Here is a 16,550-nt window from a genome sequence, read left to right as displayed (position 1 = left end):
AGTGTATGAAGCAGAATGTTTATTGTCCAGATATACAGTACAATAGGTAATGAACTCACCAAAACAAAGCAGGCTTCGTAAAATGTGTGTTATTTTCTCAATGAAGAGAATAACAAACTGCAATGGAGATTTATAAAAGCTCTCCACGACCATTCAGTATCATTCTCAAAGTTTCACTTAATTCTACTTGGAGATTTTATTACTCTACCTGAAATGCCAAAACACCAGGCCTAGACTGAAGGCTGAAACAATAAAAACAGAAACAGATTCCCTCTTAGCTTTTCCACAGTCATTTCACCTCTTGTAAGAACTATTATTCTTGAACATCAGTCTAATCACCCCATCTCTGGCAATGTTTCCATAGAATGATGTCCATTAGGGGAAAAGATATAAATCATGGCAAACTCTTCTAATAAAACTTTATGGACTAGAGGTATTACAAGATAACTTTCCTATCTTGAAGGAACCCTTTCTGCATTAAATTGTACCCTGAGGAATTCCCGCCCCCTCAAAAAATGTGGATAAGTCTCTGTATGAAGGAAAGAGCTATACTCTTAAGATCCAGTATGGCAAAGCAGGATCTCTGAACAACTGATGATCACTAAATTAGGTTATGTAAAAGCGATAAGTCCAGTCAAACCAATGGAAACTCAATAAAAAAATGAAGATCATAGCATTCTTCACACCATTTGCCTGGACAGAAAAAACAGATGGTTCTAGGTCCTCCATGAAAATGTTCCGGATTCCTCCCTGTTCTGTTTGTTGTCATGGCAGAAACACAAACATCCCATGGCATCATCAGGCATTTGATAGGCTTTCCCTATGTTACTACAAATCCTTCTGAACCTCCAAGCCTCTCCTGTGAACCCCCTTTCCACTCCTGTGATATTTTGACTGTTCAATTTAAACAAGCATTGTGTTGGGGAAAATTTTAATATTACACACATGTCTAGGGGGGCAGAAGTGGTATTCATCAGGTTCTGACCAGTTCTGGAGAACCGGTAGAGGAAATTTTGAGTAGTTCAGAGAACCAGCAAATGCCACCTCTGACAGGAGATTTTACAGTATCCTTCCCCTGCCATGCCTATCAAGCCACGCCCACAGAACCGGAAGTAAAAACATTTGAATCCCACCACTGTAGGGGGGTATTATTTTTTCCATTGGGTTTTATCCTTATAAGCTGTTTGGAATCACCGAGAGTGAGTTGGGCATCCATATAACTTTTCTTAAATAAGTATTTGTCACAAGTGCATGCAAGAGAGAAACTACAGCACTATGATTTCCAATGTATATATTGGAAAAGACAGTGCAAATACATACATCTTCCTATTTTTCTTGGTACTTCTGAACACTTCATAAGGGAAAACAGGATAAGTAAACTCACCGTAACTGAAAATTGATACATACATGGATATATTTATATTGTTAATAATAGCATTAGAACTCTAAAAAGACAATGAAGAATCCATTTGCTCTTACTGCCATGAATATTATCATTCACTGTATAGGCTTTATGAAACAATTTGAGACAAAAAATAGCATCTTTAAAATAAATCAAGCCGAGCATATGAACTTCAAAATATTATAAAGATCTTTTGACTTGTAAATTGAGAAAAATCTGTTATAAAAGAACTTGGAGAGAATAATCTTCACCCATCGTGCTTTGATTGTCAATCCAACTTTCTATACTGCAGTTGGTTTCTCCAGATGTTCAGAAGGATGAAAGGCCTTAATGGTAATTGTTTTTGCTTTGTTTTTCAGTAACAGCAAGTGCCTGAATGAATTTCATTTAAAACATGTTTGGTTCAAACAAAAAGGAAGTTTGCAAACTAGGCTCAGTTAACTAACCCCCAAGTATATAGCTAACACTAGTGAGATAATCAGAGGAGGGGAGGGGCACATCTTATCAAAGAAAAATCTGTTTGCCAATCTAGACATGGCCCTCCATGTTACTATTAAGACAATCACCCCGAGGACTGACATTTTAAAAGAACAACTTTCTTTGTTAGAAAAAGAGAAATCTTTGCAGTTATATGTTTTTGTTATTTTTCTCCTTAAGGAGAAGTCCCCTAAATGAATAGCTGCAGGGATACATGTCAGTAATTGCTAGTTATCCTTCTTTGTCATCTTACATTGTTAATGCTGAACCTTTCTTTGATGCTGATGCGATCACAAGAAGCTGTCTTCCAAAGGCATGAAAGAATGTTAAATATTAAATATTAAGAAAAATTGCCAGTGTGTACCAATTAAAAATAAACCCTCCTAAATTTCCAAAATTCTACTGCTGGCTTTTTCCCACTCTTATATTTTTATTTATTAAACCTGTCTATTTGGGAGACCATTTCTCCCTGAAACTATCTGCCATTCTATCGGATAGGATAGGATAGGATAGGATAGGATAGGATAAGATAGGCACCCTCCAGGTCTCTTCCCTGAAATCCCAACTAGCAGGACCTCAGAAACATTTTAGCCTTTTGGGAGGGCATTAAAACTTGGTTTTCACCCAGGCTCTGAAAAGAATGGAAATAGCTGGAACTGCTTGTGGGGCATCCCAAACTGATGATTTCAGATGCCATGTTTTTGTTTTTGATTCTATGGTTTTATAGTTTATAATTTTACAGTTATTATTTTTATTGTTGTGAGCACCCAGAGTTTTGATAAAGATTTGATAAAGCCTTACAGATCTTTTAAATCAATCAATCACCTTGCCTATTTTCACTGGAGTGGAAAAGTTGGCTACAGAGGACAGCCCAAAGATAAGCCATTAAGAAATTATTGTAAATATTACCACTCAGAATTTCTTATCAGCTTGGCTACAGGCCCTGCTGACTCAGGGAATCCAAAGACAGCTGGAAGACACAAGGCTGGCAAAAGCTGCTCTCAGTTAAACATGTATATGAGGAGTCAGTCCTGTTGGAAACAAATACTAACTCTTCTGGTCTTTTCAAATGCTCTGCTTGATAGATCCAGCAAACAAGTCAATCTCAATGACTTATGCTAGCAAACACATACTATTGAGATCAAACCACCACACAAACATTTCCTTTGGTTGAAATATGAAGGATTTCCCCCTCAGAATCCCAGAATTTAATTTCATTGAAAAGGAAAACATTTGTCACAGAAAGTAAATGTAACAAATAAATGAAAAAGTATGCAAAGATCAGTGCAACATTGGTATGTTACTATGGTAGGAGGTGACAATCAAATGCCAATCAGATCTTATGTTATACCAGTCCCGTATTCCAAACCAAAAGCTGTGATGGTTAAAGTTGAGGGTGGGAATCATAGTTTGGCATATCTGGGGAACAGTGGAGTGACAACTTCTTCATTGTAGGATTAATTTTGTGACTATAAATAAAAATGCCATTGTAAATATCTGGGATAATAGATAAAGTAAGAAAGTTCCCAGTATAAACATGCTTCTTAACTGACAAGGATTTCCCATGGTTGGTTTTCTATTTTGTTTTTGCTTTGCATTTCATATATCAAAGTCTAGGGAATGTGAAATTATTGGCTTAATCACAAACAGAAATGTTCAGATGTCACAGTCTTTCAAGTTTTCATAATAGCCATAGTATTTTCCTATTTTTAACTTTTTTAATCCAATATAATTATAATAATTAGGTGTTTACCCTTAAACAAATATTTCTGCTCAATTTTGTATTTAGTGGTTTGATGATGACCTCTTCAGATCCTATATGCTAACATTTTCTTTCTAAATGAATGATGGGTTTTATTTGCATTATATTTTATGGTTTTAGGGATGGAATGAAGTGAACTTGGCACATAAAAGGCCCTAGTTCCTTCTCAACCAACTTGATTTTAAAAGAGTCTAAGATCTTGGAAAGCCATCATCAGTCAGTACTAGAAAATAATGTTACTAAAGGGAGTTGAGAGTTTGCAGTGTGTTCTGTGTCCCTGCTTTCTTCCATAGTCCCACTCTCTCTTTACATCTTTTTAAGATTCTCACAATACCTTCCACACATCTTCTTTATATGTCTATACCAAATGTATGAGGGAAAAAGAATGGCCACTGAGAATAGAGGCACAAAAGATGGAAACTGAACTATGGAGGCCTAGACTGCATAGACTTAGAACCTCCATCTGATGCTAGTCCTAAGTGATGCATCAGTTGAGATGGCTCAATCACCTGCTCTGAGAGGGCATTAAGAAAGAGACACCAGTGCTACTTAATCAAATTATTGTGTGAGGCAGCAAGGCTTATAAACAGGGGTGGGATTCTACAGTTCGCACCTATTCGCTAGAACCGGTTGTTAACATTCTAAGCAGTTCAGAGAACTGGTTGATAGAAGAAATTACTGGCCTAATCCTGTAAGGAAGGCAGGAAGGAAACATTCTGGTGTTGCTTACAGAAACTGTCTCTCTGTTAACCTTTATTACGTTCTTGGCAGGACTAGACTTCCTGTCTCAGGAACTTCTCTGGAGTTTTTTTCCCCTCCTTTGCTGGTACTTTGCTTGTGTGGAGTGACCATTCAAAGTTACAATGGCACTGGAAAAAGGGACGTATGACCATTTTTCACATATACGACTGTTGTAGCATCCCCACAGTCATGAGAGGCCAGGCGAGGAGATGCGTGCCTCGATGTGAGTGATATTGAGTTGGCCCTGCCCACCCAATAACATGACCACCAAGCCACGTCCACCAACTTAGCCATGCCCACAGAACTGGTTGTTAAAAAAATTCTGAAGAATCCCACCCCTGCTTATAAAGCAATTCTCACATGTGCTCTCCCAAGAACTATTTTAACAGTGACACTATGGAGAAACTCATTTTCATGGGCAAAAGCAAAAAGTATAAGAATTCCTAAAGAAAGATCCAGGGGCCATTAAAAGATATTATGAGAATGAGAATGAACATGAAGAATTTTCTGTCATTGTGGACTGGATACCAAAATTATTAAGAGTTACAGGTAAATGAGAGCTTCCTCCAATCAATAACATTTAAAGCTGGTCTTTATACACTTCAGAACTTCTGGTGATCCTACTGTCAAAATTCAGTGGTAAACTACCAAACCACAGAGATTTCATTTCTGACTAATTTTCTAAATAAATGCAACGGAAACTAAATAAGACTTAAAATATAAAGAAGATCCACCTAATCCTAATAAATGAAGTACCAAATCCACAAACTCACTCATTCCTTTTAATATCAATGTGATAGGGTCCCAATTATTTTATATTTTGGGCTGGCAAAGAAAAGCAAGTTACCCAGAAAGCTACAGTACAAGTAGCAAAAACAAGTAATATGCATATGTATTGGGGTGGGGGAGGAATACACAGGTACAAATATGAAGTCCATCTGTGTGTACACCTGCACATCAACCCTCTTAGAATTCCTTCATTTTCTTCACAATTCTTTTAGGTCAGTTTGATATAGGATACAGAAGCTTTCTCAAGGCAACTTGCACAATTCATAAAACATCAAAAAACTAACAGCTGAGTTTAATAAAAGAAAGTCAGACAGTAGAACAAAGCTCGCCAAATGAAAATGTTTAAATCAACAGCACACTTCAACTGTGAATTGGGAGTCAATAATGAACTAGCCTGCCTGAAAGCAACCTGAAACAGCATTCACTAAATGCCACAAAAGGGTTTCTGTTGAATTTCCCTCCATGAATCAGATTTTCTTCCATGCATCTCACTGTGGAAAGAGATAAAATGTGTGCCCATTAGGGGACACTGCATTTTTTCAACTTTTCTTCAGCATTTAAAGCCTCAGTACTCTGACCCACCTATTATTTGATACCCCTAGAAAGAGAACAGGCTGGCATGCTTTCAGTAAGTAGGATAAGAAGGGGTTTCTGTCCTGTCAGTAATTTTATGCTAAAAAAAGATAATTATCAGCAAATAAAGTAATCCTCCTCCTCCTCTTCCTCCTCCTGGTTGCACCTCAATTTTTTTTTTAATTATAGTTGTCCTTCTGCAACTTTAATAGGCACTGAAAGGTAGTAGACAATAGATCTAATTATTACATATTTGCTTTTCTTCCAGGAACTTACATTGGCATCCACTGTTCTCTAACAGATTTTTTTTTTATCCTTGCAATAGCTCTATGAGATCGGTAAGCTTGAGAAATAAGGAGAATGACCCAAAGTTGCCCAGTAAACTTTATGGCTCAATGGGGATTTAAATCTGAGTAATTCCAGTTCTTTTCCAAATGCTCAAATCACTATATCCCACTGGTACCATGTTGAGAAAGGAATGGTCTGCTGTATTTTACTGCTGACTTTTCAAAATGGTTTTTGTGCTTGTGGCTCTAAGGCCTTACAAAAAAGTAGTAGTGTGCACTGTGTACTGAACAAGGCTTTAAAAAAGAAAAAGAAAAACAAAGCCAAGAGCACTGTCCACACACACACAAAAGTTCCTTTTCCATATGCTGCAAATTCTGGTTAACCCTCCAATTTCCTCTATCAAAGTTTGTTGAAATTCAGCTTGGATTCCTATCCCGCTTCAAGTTAGTTATTAAAGAATAAGTGACTGCAGCTGAAAAATACATTCTGATCTTGTCTATTTCCTTTTGTACTCTCTGGTCATAGAGTTTCTGATTTGAAACATAGAGCTGAATTATTTTATTTCCCTGTTGATGTTTGTCATGAGAAAAAAGAAGCAAAGCACTGAACAGTTAACCAAAATAATAGAGATTATTTTCCTTATCTTGCTTTTACCAATGATCTGCATTCCTTTATATGAATTATATAAGATGACTCCTTTTACACAAACCTTTGCCTGAAATTTTTGTGCTTTGCTATCTGCCTCCTGTCTTTTTTTCAAGGCCAGACTATACTAAATTACAGTGCCAAAGGGTACCTGGAGTCTTCATAGTTTTCTTGATTTTTTATGTAGTTATATTTCCTCTGCTAGCCCAGGAACATAATTTCAAGCAGAAAAAATCAGTTTTTAACTAAGAAAACTAAAAAAAAAATGCCTTTACAAATATAAGTTCAACTTTCAAATACCACACTGTATTCTTTTTAGAATATTTTAATTAATTTCAGTATCCTTAAGCCTTACAAATTCTGCTGCTTAAAGCCCAAAGCCATTGCCAGTTTTCCACCAGTAAAATCACTAAAGTTAATTATTCTCAGAAGGCCATTTCCTGCTTCCCCTTCAACCCAAAAGATAGTACCGCTCTTATCTGCTGGGAAAAAAATTGGCAAAATCCCACTCCATCCCAATTTCATTCCCAGCAAATAAATAGAAGTACATTGAAGGTTCTTTTTTTTTCTCTTGGTCTTATTTTAATCGGTAAAATATGATGGTGGAAATCCTGCAGAAAACCAGCTCACAGCAAAAAGTAGTAGTGCCAGATGCACAGTGAAATCGTCATTCTAATGCTGCCAGAACACACTTTCATCCTGGTGGTCTTGCAAGCACACAAGTCATAGCATTAGCATTCACCCAGTTTCAGTTGCCCACCCTTGCTCCTCTTGTGGGTATCCCTTCTATTATCCCTTCCAATAAAAAAAATGGGAAGGTTTTTTATTTAATTCATCTATTTTGCGTTCAGGAGGTAAATGATAATATTGAGACATAATGTCTGAACTTAAAGTCTCAAATTTGCTATGAATGTCAAGTGTGACTTCTTCATCTTTGACTCTGAACAGAGGTGCGCATCTGCAGACACTCTCTTCAATTTCTGGGATCTCCTGGACTTGTGGTTCCTGCTCAAGAAGCAAGTCGCAGCCATGGTTAGGGGAGCTTTTGAAGATATTTGTCTAGTGTGTCAAATGCACCCATTCCAGGACCAGGAGACCCTATTCACATCCACTCATGCCTTGATTACGTCAGGTTTGGATGCACTCTACTTGGAGCTGCCCTTCAAGGCAACACAGAAACATCAACTGATCCAGAATTTCTGTCATTCATTCATTCAATCATCCAATCAATCAATTTATATTCAGTTTCTTGCTATCCAAAACAACTCTGGGTATTAAGCAATGGGGGCCCCTATGTTTGCCCACATAGCATCTCTGTTGGGCAAACTGTTCTGTCTTCTAAGTTTTTTCAGGCACCATTTAAGGTGCTGCTGATCACTTTTAAAGCCCTATAGGGCACAGGGGCAGATTATCTTTGGGACTGCCTTTCCCTAAGAACAACTATCTGTCCTATCAGGTCAGATAGGGTGGTCCTAGTCCGGTCCCCTATTATTGACATCTGACCTCTATCCTCCTACCCTTTCATAAAGAACCTGGCTTTCCCCCCAACATTGGGATAAGCGATTATATTTCTTGATGCCAGGTATTTGTTGTTTTTAATATGTTTAGCTTTATAGTTTTATTGTGGTTTTTACTTTTGATTGGGAGCCATGCAGAGTTAGTTATAAGATGGTGGATATATAAATATTGAAAATAAATAAGTATTGATTTTAATCTTAAACTGCTTTTGGTAAGCAAATATGCCCGAACCAGAAACCTGAAGTCTAATCAGAAAACAGTTCTGCATTCTCTAGGCTTATGTTAGTAGACCTAAGCAAACAGTCATGGAGAGGCCCAGCAAACATGAGAAGAAATAGTCTGTTCTTGGGTAGTATTGAGCACTAAATTCCAATACAAATAAAAGCAGTAAATCACAGCTCACACTGTGCTGGACTGAACAGTGCAGGATAGTGACAGACAGAACAATTCTCATGCATTTTCTCTGCTAATTTGTTTGCTTTACAAACTGATTGGAATAAGACCATGTTAGTAAAATTCTTTGTGACAGAATAAGGTGTGCTTGCATTTCTTTAGCTAACAAGTGGACAAGAAGAATGTGGGAATGTCACGCCTTTCATTCTTCAGTGGTATGTCATCTTCTTGAATTTCTTGCAATACAAGCATATCCTATGAGAGATTGTGCCTATGGAAGGGGAGCTGGTGTAATGGACTACAATGAAGGGCAGTTTCCCAAAAGGAAGGAGAACAGTCCAGAAACGGCGGTGAGACAAGTGCCAGCCCACCCCAGAGCAGATAGGAGACACGGGAAGAAATTTGGGGTAGCCACTCCCTAGAATCTCCCAGGGTATATCCACTAAGGTGAGAGTAGTGAAGATTCTGTCTGATATTGTGTAACCAAATACTGAATTTCAGATGAACTATTCTAGGTCACTCTTGGGAATAACCTGACATATCCTAAGAGTGATATCATGAGTAAACTCCTTCCTGGGCAGAAAGGAAAGGCAGTATAATAGTGCTTCTCCTGTCAATGCTAACGTGGCAGCCTGCCATTGAAAAATGGTTGGATGATTTTTCCTTCCCCAAGGGGAATTTTCATCCCCTGCAGGAATTCAAAAACCATCCATCAGTCTCTGTCCATGGATCTCATGGGAAATTTTGAATTCTGAAAAGTCATTTGTATTCACCAAGGTAGAGATTGCAGGAAGAAAATGTTACAGAGTAGAGAAAAGAAAGAAACTCAGTCTCCAAAAGTCTCTTGCTTTATTTGATCCACACATATTTTAGAAGGATTTTGTTCCTATTTCTGGAGCCAAAACCCAATAAAATACAAATTCTGATAAATATATTGCTAGTTGGATTTTTATAATGTGTGAAGCACCAACTGGCATAACTATATTTAATCTATTAAGTATGTATCTAAACGAAAATGTCATAAATTATTCTATTTCTACCAGCAGAAAATTAAACAAAACGAAGCAAAAAGCTTATAGAATTCCATGGGTAAAACACACTCCCCCGCATATATACCTTGATTTTAATACACACTGATTTTTCTAATCCTTCCTGAGTCAAAATGAAGGTGCAGCTCATGAAGTTACTTTTCTTAATCTTAATCTTAGATGAACATAAGTGAATAAAGACCAAAATGCAAGTATCAGTAGTATTAGAATTATCCTGATAAATGTTTTGTCCAAGTTGCATAGGCAAGCTAGCTGTTACAGAGGAACGTAAATGGGCAGCAGTGGTTTATGTTTTTATTGGCTTCACCCTAATCTCTTGGACAGAAATATATTTTCTCTGAAAAAATTATTTTCTCTGGAAAAAAACAGCAGAGCCAGCAGCATAAATGTTGCCAGAAATGAGAAAAGTTCCCAGATGGTTGTATAGAAGGTCAGAATCCAACTTCCATGTGTTTCCTCCATTGATTAAATTAAGAAAGTTGCCTCATTAGACTGCAGGTATGTTAAAGTGGCTATCAATATTAGCTAACTGGCTTGTAAAAAATACTGCCTTTCTAAAACCAATCTCAACTCCCATTTTGGTGGAACTCATGACCCAAACCTTGAAGCTTTCTCTGATTGTTATTAGACCAGTAATTAAGCACTCTGATTTGTGCCTTTTATTCTGAATTCCTCCATCAAAATTAACCCCAGACCCATGTCAAATGTCTTGGATAAAAGACCTGACTTTTGTCATTGTCATTCAGCTCTTTATATCTGTTGGCTGTTGAACTGAGTTGAGTTATTGAGTTGAGTTGGGTTGGGTCAAGTTGAGTTGCTTCTGGACTGTCTTTCAGCCAGCCAGTCAAGCTCTTCCCAGACTCATGATATTAATCCCTTTTACCCTGCTTCCATATAACCTCAGAAGACTTATGACACAATTATAGAAATGGGAAACTATCATTTCAGAATATTTTATTACATGCATTATTAGATGTTACACATAAAATACCTGCAATTTATTCCAGATTCAGAAATATGTGCCCAATTACTTATGGTTCTAAGAAAAGGAAAGTCTCAGATCTTCAGCTGCATCTTACCTAGACTTCAGCTTTCAGAGGAGATGAAAGGTGGACTGAACCTTCATTCTATTTACACTTCTAGGAAGCCTTATCTACCTTCTCCTTTAAAAAAATTATAATGGGGCACTGAAGTCTGGGACAAGGCAAAAGCCAGACATTGATCAACAAAAGTTATTTTATGAGCATGAAGAAATGTGTAGATATAGTTATATAGAAATGTATAACTTTTTTTCATTGGTGAAAACAGGATGCACAGATTCTTCCACTCATTCTACAATTATTATAAACAGAGGTGGGCAGGATTTATACAAATAGTGGAAAATCATGCAGAATATATAAATACATCACTCAAACTTTTCTGTAGTTTGCATTTTATGGATGGAAAGGAAACAAAATCTTTTCCAAGTACATAGTGGCTCAATATTTGTTGAATATAATCATGAATGAAGAACAAACTAAAAAGACATGAGGACAAATAGCAAATGATTTGCCATCCTTTAGTATACCATGTAGTAGAGGAAAATTCCCATGAGGTCACTGCAGGGTATACCAAAGGAGCTTAAGAGACTCAGTTCAGCATAGCATAGCTTTGAACATTTAAACCAATTTTTTGTCCATGCCTAGAGTCATGCTGAAGTTTTGAGATATATGTCAAGGCTGCTGTTATGCACATGATTTGTTGTTTCTTTCTTTCCAGGAAGAATTGATGACAATTGTTCTGAATATATTCTAAGCCTATTTAATATTTGCATTGTACTTTTTATTTATACAAAATAGTGAGAAACTCTGCCATTGATTCTTGGCATTCATAGTTAAAACTAGGGATCTCCAAAAAAACAGCGTGGAGTTGTAGTTTGTCTGTCCATAATATATGCTGTGGTTTGGATTCTTTCTATGCACATGCAAAAAATATGTATTTGCTATTTTTACACACACACACATTATAATAAGCATTTATTGAAAAATTATTTATTAGTTTGAAATGTTATACTGTATATAAACTAAACAGTTACATAACATAATGATTATATAAAAGACAAAATCCTTGTAAAAAGTAATCTAAAATATTAGTACATGCCTACAGACAGTGAAATGAACATGAACATAGCTGTATTGTGAAAGAAAAAAACTACTCTTGATATCTAAAAGGAAAAAAAAACAAGAGAAAATAATAAAAATCCCAGAGGAGGAAGGAATTGAAAAACAGCAACTTAACAATTAAAATAGATTTTAAATTGTATCTAAGGCTAAATTTAAAAGAAAAAATCATTTGAACTTATATAACCTTATTCAATTTCATTATTTTAATTCAATTGTTCAATAATGAATTAGCTCATATGAAATCCAATTATCAAGCCATAATCTTCTTTAGATATGAAGCTATTTCAAAAGCTGAAATTTTGACAGATTTTAAGCAACTTTTACAAATTGAAATATAAACACCTTCTATGATGAAATACTATCTTATTTCACAACAGATTGGTATATTCAAAGTTCATTATAGACTGAAAGATTCTAAACACTAATGTGTTGGTCAGTATGCCATACGAATATGCCAAGACTGAAAAAAATATGACACCCAATTCTTTCAGACTAGACAGTCCTGAATGAATGAAGTTATGTTAAAATCCTGAACCCAGTAAAGATCATAGCAGCTTTGAAGCTAGTTAACATTTAATTCTACCTATATCAAAATGATTCAGTCGTGATAGTTTCTGAGGGATACGGAACTCATAAATTTTGATGATCTGGTTCATTTTCACATTGCCTAGACATAACATATCTCATCCCAATCCCTTCTAAATATGCAATCCTCTGCCTTCGTCTCTCTGGCTAAGTAATAAGGGCACAAAAGATGGACATCCATATCCATAAATCAGCATTTTATTCATTTATTCCTTTTATTTGATATTTGCAGTTTTCCAGCATCAAATTCTGGAAACCATGCTCCATCATCTCAAATACCTTAATAGGAAACTGGTCTTTCATTGACTTCTTTCTTTTCATTTTCAATCAATCAATCAATCAATCATCCACCAAGTTATATAATTGTACTTTCTGGCAGGAGCTAACTGATCAGAAAACTCTTTGCAGTTTAAAACAACCATTGAGTTTATATATTGTTTATTTGAAAGCATATAAAATGAAGTATTTGTGCCATAAAATATTGTGGATAAAAATAGTGATTTGTTTCATGTTCCAGGAACAAAATTGTACTTTATCTATTTTTATTTCATTATACTATTTTCCTTAACAAGCTTGGCAACTTTCCCCCAAAAGGCTCTGCAGGATTATGTTATTTATAATTCACATGAATTTAGAGTTTGTTTGTTTGTGACTATCTTTGAGACTGTCTTATATGGCAAAACTGATATCAATATCAACTTTTAGTGACCACACAGGTAGATTTTCTCCATGATAATCTGTTCCCAGCATGGTCCTTCAGGTCTTCTAACAGTATACCCATCACTTCTATAACTGAGTCATCCACCTTTGCGCTGGTCAATGTCATGTTCTTCCCTTCAGAATAAAACTTCTCCAGGATTGTGGACTCCTCAAGTTAGCTGAGTCTTCATATAATGTGTCTAAAATATAATGATTTGATGAGAACTCTGTACTGATTACTTTTATGATTTATTTTTTTTGTTTTCTTGGCTGTTTATGATATCCTCAGGAGTTTTCTCTAACACCACATTTAAAAGCATTGATACTCTTTTGGTCCTGTTTCCTCAAAGTCCAATTTTCACTTCCATCTTCAATAGAGTGTCATGGGAAAATCATTGCCTGCTCAAAATGGTTGGTATATGCTCAGGATAATAAAAAGGAAAGTAGCTTTTCTGCTTTTGCCTCATTTGGAACTTGCACATGAGTAGTTCATGAACTGTTCCACACTCAGTCTCTTTCCACAACTTTGCTATTACGTATGTTACTGCTATTGCAACCCCCTCCTTGTACCAATAATTAAGTCAATTTTATTTCTGTGCTTCATATGTGATTTCCATGTATACAGATGTTGTTTTAATTTTGTGAAAGTTACATTGCTTTTTGTTTTTTACATATTGAGTAGTAAACACTATGATCTCCTGACCAAAAGTGGCCAATTCAACTATTTCATTTTGTGAACATCTATAATGTGGGCCCTACACATTATCATCTCTCATTGTGTTGAATGTTCTCACATTCATGCTTCTTACATTCCATACAATACATCCACCAGCAAATAGATGTCCTGAAGGCTTTAATCGATCTACATCATAAACAACATTAGTAAGCTAAAAGATCCACAATCATTCCTTATATCATATTGAGTGCCATCCAATCTAAGGATCTCATTATATAGTACTGTAATATCTTCACTCACACTTCCTAGGAATGAACATACACAATACTGATGCAGAACTTGGACGTGGAAGGTAGGATTAGGCAAACTAAACAACTCCATATAAAATTTTATTTTCTTAGGGTTTTTTTGCGGTGAGCATTTTTCTTTTGCTGCAGATTGTAATGCAAACAAATATGATTCTCACTTTCAAAACTAATATGAGAACTAGAATACAATTCTGCCTTGGTTTTCACACTTGTTCATTTTTTTTTCAATACAGCTGCCTGATCAAATGATATGTACCATGATGAAATTGCAAACTGATGCAGGAGTAAGATAAAATAAGCCTATGCTTGAAGCAATGTAGGAGGTAAAATCACTCAGAATGTAAATGGGAGTCCTTGGCTCAGTCATGCTCTTAAGCCACATTACTGGGGTGAATGTGAAGATAACATAGGAAAACTAAAGGAATGTATATGTGGGGGGGGGGGGGTGAATGGCACATTTTCAGTTTTGTTCCTTGCTCCAAATGGAAGTAAAACATGGGAAGAATTGACCCAAAAACCACAATGAAATTCACAGTCTAAAGATATGAAATGTACCAGTATGTGGTAAGAGTTTTTTTAATGGGCCTCAAGTGCTCTACATTTTGCTCAGCACTTTGATGCTTTGCAGTTGCCATTTCGCTGGCCTCACTAACAGATCTTTGAACTACTTGTCAATTGATGACATATCTAATCTATGGACCAACAAAAATGCTTTCCTTAATCTTGGCATTAGTTACTCTTGGAAACATCTGTCTCATATAACAAAAAACTTCACCTTCCTTGTTGATTGTTTTCACAAAGTTTTTAATCAGTTTGAGTTTTGTGTGAAATGGAGGCAAGAATATCTCAGTCAAATCAAGAAGTAGTTCATGTGCCACATTTTTCTGTCCTGGAATCAAATTATTTTGGAGTGGCTATGAATGTTATGTGCCTCTCATGCATGGTTGTCCCATTTGCATATGTAACTATAGTATTTGCTATATCTGAATTGCATTCCAAGCAGCAGAGCTACTGTTTTTGGATCTCCCCAGGTATTCCAGTTCTACTTGGTGTTCTGAATGTGTTTCAACAATAGTTCCATGTTGTCCTATGGGCAGCATAGCCAACAGATACTAAAGGGTGTAAATAAATAAAATACAGGGGAAATGAATCTAATAATCCCTGCAATTGAGAAAATGCTTTATTCAACTTTCTAGAAAGTGTTTTTTATGACTTGACTTTGAGCTAGGAATGGAGAGCAGATGCTGCAAGTGTATAAGAGAAAAGAAAGAGAAAGAAATGAGGATTCTCAGTAAGTGGTACAAGCCATAAAATACATCTCACAAATCACTCACTAATCATCTTTATAAAACCTAATAAGCCATGTAGAATGATGGTAGAAGAAGTACTTCTGAGCTACTGGAAGTCATCAGCCAGTACCTGTCAGAAATAGCCTCTGAACATGACACTGCTGTAAAGTGATCTGTGGCCTACTAAAGTAGAGTTTAATTACTGGTTATTAGTGGGATGTTAACTTTTCTCCTTGTGATAGGGAAGCTGGAGAAAAAAATCTGTGTTGATAGTTGGGTTGAAGGAGAAGGGCATCATTGGGCATACTTTATTTCAGTTTGAGCTAGTTCCTCCAAAATGTTGACCACTAAGATGCCAACTTGGCTGCTGGTGAGAAGAAACTGTTCTTTCTCTTTCTCTCGAATTTTTTCTCTAATTTTGTAACCATTGAATAGTTGTGGGCTGTCTCAGGCAGTTGACAGCAGGAAAGTAATTAATTTTATTCTTGCACTTTTATTGCTAGGCTAGGGTTTAGTCTTTCATATCTTGCTTTCCCTTCAAAGCAGAAAAATCTCAGGTTTACCATTACTGCAACAAATCACTCACTTTTTTTCTATGCAGGGATGGTCACTCTGGAGACTTGAATAAATATGAAATATTGGTTTAAAAACATGAACTATAAACAAACCATCAAATAAATTTCCCACACTGACAATTTGCATATCTCATCTTAAGAAAAGGCCCCTTGAAAGACATTTTGGAAAACAATTATAAACTTATATCCGTTTGTTGATGCTTAAACTGCTATCTTGCTCTAATCTGACTAATCAGATAATTTCAGGATAATATTATGTTTATACTATATGTATATAGACCAGATCAATCCACGTTTAGAGTGATGCTCATCAGATGTGTTGGTACTTCTCAGAATACCCAACCAGTTTGAAAACAAGATGGAAACAAGATGGAAGGTAAGAATATGATAGAATTCAATGATAAACCAAATCTATAACATATTTGTTCTTACAAATTTATTTTTACACAACTAACTGAAACAGAGATTCATATGATCATTTCAGAGTGTAAGCTAGTCAAATCCTCCTATTTCTCTTTCCTAAAAATGCTCTGGCTGCCAGTCTCACAGAGGACATCTGATATTTTTGGGGCACTGGGTTTGTTTCAGAAGTCAGTCCAGAAAATCTGGGAACAGTGTG

General features: G+C 36.0%; 1 long non-coding RNA gene across 2 annotated transcripts in view; it reads right to left on the bottom strand.

Annotated features, from left to right (window-relative positions):
• Nucleotides 1–16,550, bottom strand: part of LOC148133116 (uncharacterized) — a 165,388-nt gene that overhangs the window by 37,895 nt on the left and 110,943 nt on the right. The gene's annotated exons all lie outside the window — the stretch shown is intronic.

Source organism: Notechis scutatus, chromosome 1 (genome assembly GCF_049901735.1).
Source record: "Notechis scutatus isolate UNSWTSFEM ecotype Mainland chromosome 1, rNotScu1.2, whole genome shotgun sequence".
Taxonomy (NCBI): domain Eukaryota; kingdom Metazoa; phylum Chordata; class Lepidosauria; order Squamata; family Elapidae; genus Notechis; species Notechis scutatus.
Note: the sequence above shows the minus strand (reverse complement) of the source record. Positions and strands in the feature narration are given on the sequence as shown.